We start from the raw sequence: 4,842 nt of genomic DNA, 5'->3' as shown, positions 1-4,842 counted from the left end.
CATTCTGAAATTCCACTTAAATGAATCATTTTACTAAGTAAATAATGAAGCACTTTTTTGTTCTAGAAAAGGGATTTGTCTTTTCTTTAATTTTTTAAAAAGATTTATTAATTATGTATACATTGTTTTGTCTGCATGTACACCTGCACACCAGAAGAGGGCACCAGATCCCATTACAGATTTTGTGAGCTTCCATGTGGTTGCTGGGAATTGAACTGAAAACCTTTGGAAAAGATGCTCTTAACCTCTCATCCATCTCTCCATCCCCAGGAAAGGGATTTGTAACTAGATTTATTAAAAAACAAACAAAAAACAACAACAACAAAACACCTTTCTGAGTACTATATTTTGGCTTTTGTTTGTTTGCTTCTTGAGACAGGGTTTCTATGTTTAACAGCCCTGTTAAACATAGTGAGTCTGGCTGTCCTAGACTCACTCTGTAGACCAGACAGGCATTGAACTCACAGATATGAAGGAAAAAAAAAAAAAAAAAAAAGCCAGTCAGCACTCCTGATGGCAAGCCATAGAAACTCAAACTAGCATGTGCATGTCAAAAAATTCATTGGCTCAGGGAACTGAAAAGCCAGCTAAAGAGCTGACTTTTGCCATCAGTGGTGCCCAGATCTCAAATGTGTTTTCAGACATGAACCTGCCACCCTATCTGCTCTGCTGTCCTTAGACTACTAATGTCTTCAGCATAATGTTCCTACAAGGTAGCCAAGGTGCTGCCTGGAGCTTTGGAGTGTTCTTCCACCAGTCTGTACATCCAATAGAGAAATTGTGCCTTTCCTTCACTATCATCCATCGTATGAAGTGAAGACCATGTGAAACACTACCTATATTCAGAGCTTGCTGTAGCAAGAAGCTTGATGCCTTCACCACCACTGGCATTTGGTAGGCTCAAGGAAGGCACAAGAATGTCCTTTGTAGTGAAAAGGAGGACTGATTCAGGCATGCTCTGACTCGAGGCTCGTGTGGAGAAAAAACTGGAACATTCACCTGGTAGAAACACGGAGAACAGTGCAGGAGTAACATCAGCATGGGGGTGATGTGGGCAGTTACAATGATCCAACTGAGACAGTGACAGATGAGACCAGGCCAGAGTCTAGGTCAGTGGTAGGTAGGTCACTTGCCCATCATGCTCAAGGCCCTTCAGGACATCAGAATTGGTGTGAGATGATCTGTAAAGAAGGAAAGACAGCCACGGGTGCTCTTGACAATGTTTTCTAGCTGAGGAAGGAAGGAAAACAGCTTTCATCAAGGAATGGAGAAGTGTGGTGAAGCACAGCTCTTTCACCTGGAAAGGTCATCGAATGAGTTGCTAAGGCTGCCCTAACAGTTACTGAGGGTGTGCTGGGGTATACAGCTCAGCAATAGAGTACCTACCTTAAAAGTACAGGGCCCTGGGTTTGATCCTCAGCACTTTGAAAAAGAAAATAAAGCAACCAAAGCAGTACACACTGAAGCCAGAGGAGGTGTTAAACAAGAAAAATGTGCTAGCCAGATGTGCTGCACATCTTTAATCTCAGGGGGCAGAGACAACTCTGTGAGTTGGAGGCCAGCCTGGTTTACATAGCAAGTTCCAGGCTAGCCAAGGCTACATATCTTGGCACAAAAATAAATAAATATATATATATACAAACATTTGTTTGGTTTTGGTTTTTCAAGACAGGGTTACTCTGTGCAGCCCCGGCCGTCCTAGAATCACTTTATAGACCAGGCTGGCTTCAGACTCAGCTTGGTCTTTACATCTAATTAGGTTTATTCATCTGCAAAGAAAGTCAGGCAACATTGCCTTTTGTCCGGGATAGCAGGAGGCCCAGCTGACATGTTAGTGTCCTTCTATTATAAAGGAGGAAAGAGGCTTGTACTATTTTTTTCTATGCCAATTTTAGTGAGTGTGTTTAAGTCTGAGGACAGCTTTGTTCCACCATGTTCCACCTGGGATGAACTCAGTTTGTCAAGATGTAGCTGCCAGCCCCTTTACCCACTTAGTCATCCAATACGAGAAAGTCGCATTGGATAAGCACCGAGCTGCACAAATCTCCCACGGCAATGAGAAATACACTGAGTGCGTAGCACGTACCTTACAAAGAGCTTCCGATTTTGTGCTGTCTGGAAAGAGCTAGTTGGCCAGTGTCCCACTCTCTTTGGCAGCGGATGAGGAGCACAAAACCCAAGCAGTTTGTTTAATGAGGAAATGTACCATCTTGCGAAAGAAGTCCAGGTCATCAAGGGCCTGGGTCCTATTCTTTATCCTCTCTGCCCTGGTTTTAGTCTCCCAAATCTTCCTTCCTGGCCAAAAGGTGGCTAGAGCAGGTTCGCTGTCACATCCTATAGGTGTCTAGAAGAAACAGCTGCAGCAGCTGCATAGCCAGGGAATGGCCAGGCTGGAGGGTCTAAGGAGGCCCCCTGTACCCTAGGAGAGTGCCAGGAATGGTCAAAAGGCTAGGACTGCCCTCTGCAGTGATGCCATCTCTCAGTCTTCTTAACCCAGTATACTTTCTGCCAGAGCAGGGCTTCAAGAGAGTAAGCACACTCTTACCAAACCTCTGTTGGCTTCCTAGTGGCCCTGGAAACCATATGCTGGGGCATACACAAGAGTCCGAAGTCCCAGGAGTGCAGCTTCTTAGACCAGCTTGACCCTTGTGGGAATGGAGCTTTTATCTTCCAGAATTCATCTCAGACCCGTCATGGCTGCGCGCAACTGGCGATCTGACACCCTCTTTTGGCCTTTCTGGGCACTTCACGCTTGTGTCAGACATACACACATGCAGGCAAAAGCCTCAGACACATAAAAGAAAAACAAACCAGTAAAACATAGTCATTTCTGGAGCTTTCCAGTTAATATCTTTGGACTAGAGATGTGTGTGACAGCTGAAGCTACGGTACTGAGAAGTTCATGCAGGTTTAAGTTCAAAGCCTGAGAAATCAGTTATCGTGGGGAGCCAAGAAAGCCCATACACGGAAAATAAAGCTTAAGAGTTTTTCCTTCCGTTTTCCTGGGAACGTGGAACTGGCTCCCCCCACCACCTTCAGTGTTTTGATTTTTGTTTGTTTGTTTTTGTTTTATTCTGAGACAGGGTCTGTCTGTGTGACGGCCTGGCTGTCCTGGAACTTACTATGTAGACCAGGCTGCCCTTGAAATCTTAGAGCTCTGCCTGCGCCACCACGGCCGGCTTTTCTTTCATTCATTTATTTTCATTTATTTATTTACTTATTGGCTTTTTGAGACAGGGTTTCTCTGTGTAGCCTTGGCTATCCGGGACTCGCTTTGTAGACCAGGCTGGCCTTGAACTCACAGTGATCTGCCTGCTTCTGCCTCCCAAACACTTGAGATTAAAGGCGTGCGCCACCATGCCCTTCTAAAAATTTATTTTCTTATTTTTTGGGTGTGTGTTTATATGAGAGTAATAAATATAAGCCCAGGTGTCTTGTTGGTTGGGTTCAGGGAGGAAGCTGAGAAAACTCACTTCAGAGAAGGAAGCTTAAACATGCAAGCTTTATTTTCTGCGTGTGAGGGGAGGCCATCAGGAGGTTCAGGATCTGAACCCCAAATATTACATAAATATTAAAGGGTGAAAACACCAAGGCAAGGGGCCTTTAGTGAGTGGCTGGTTCATCCAATCATATTTTAACATTATGGGTTAAGCAAGGGGGTATCTGTTGGAGACTAGGCCTGATCCAAGACATCTGGCCTTAAAGTAGTTCCCTAAACATTTGGTCCAGAAGTAATTTATCCTCCTATACATTCAGTCCCAGCTCAATGTGATAGGGGAACAAAGGAGCAGGTCATCTGTAGTTGGTGAGGGCTTAGCAGGAATATATTTTTATAACTTAGGCACCTTGGTTAAGATAGCAGCAAGTTTTATATTCTTTTACAAGTTCAATAGGCAATTAGAAAAAGTTTCAAGGGGCAGGGTAGAAGCTGGTTCCCCAAGCTTGGGAATGTAAACCTAGTTTGGCCCTGCTATCAAAAAGAGGGAGCAAAATGGAAAAGTTGCTCTTGAGAAGGCTGGGCTCTGGCAGCCCCTTCCTTACAGTCTGAGGAAGCCAGAAGAGTTCATTGGATCCCCGGAGCTACAGTTATCTACAGACCGTGCTGAGCATTTTTTATGCAGATACTGAGAACCAAACTTGGGTCCTCTGCAAGAGCAGTATGCACTCTTAACACTGGCCATCTCTCCAATTCAATCACCCTTCGCATGAAAATTCGAGGAACGCAAAAGTCCATTTTTTCTTACAATTTTTATGATTGTGTATGACGTGTAAGCGCAGGGTCTACAAAGACACATGTGTGGAGTCAGAGGGAAAGGTCTCTCCTTGACTCGGCCTCACTTCATACTCTAGGGTACCCTGCCTTCCAACGTCTGGACACTCTTCTCCCTGCCTCCCACCTCACCTTAGGAGTGCTGGGATCACAGACACAAGCCACTGCATCCGGCTTTTTACTTGGAATCCAAGGATGACGCCCAGTGAGTCGGGCTTGTGTGGTAAACACTATTACTCCAAGTAATCTCACTAGCCACCAAGAATGTGAAGTGTGTTCTTTGGATTCATTTTGTAATGAAAAACTTATCTGCCAGGGAATCTTAAATCTCACTTCTTTAGAGAGTAGAAGGAATCAGATAATGACACATATAAGCGGTGTGAGGACAAGAATGCTGAGATTCTAGAAGACAGAGACTTTATCTAGTAGCACAATATTAATTATTCCAAGGAAAGAAAATGTAGGGAGGGCTCAGGAGACCTACCTACTTTATGATCCATTTGTCATTACACAAGCCAGTCCAAATAACTTCGGCGTGTTTCCAAGTATGAGCACTGTAGCTTTTTCTCTTT

The sequence above is a fragment of the Psammomys obesus genome, unplaced genomic scaffold (genome assembly GCF_907164565.1).
Source record: "Psammomys obesus unplaced genomic scaffold, mPsaObe1.curated_primary_1811, whole genome shotgun sequence".
In the NCBI taxonomy this organism is placed as follows: domain Eukaryota; kingdom Metazoa; phylum Chordata; class Mammalia; order Rodentia; family Muridae; genus Psammomys; species Psammomys obesus.
The sequence above is the reverse complement of the archived record's forward strand: the minus strand, read 5'-3'. Positions refer to the sequence as shown.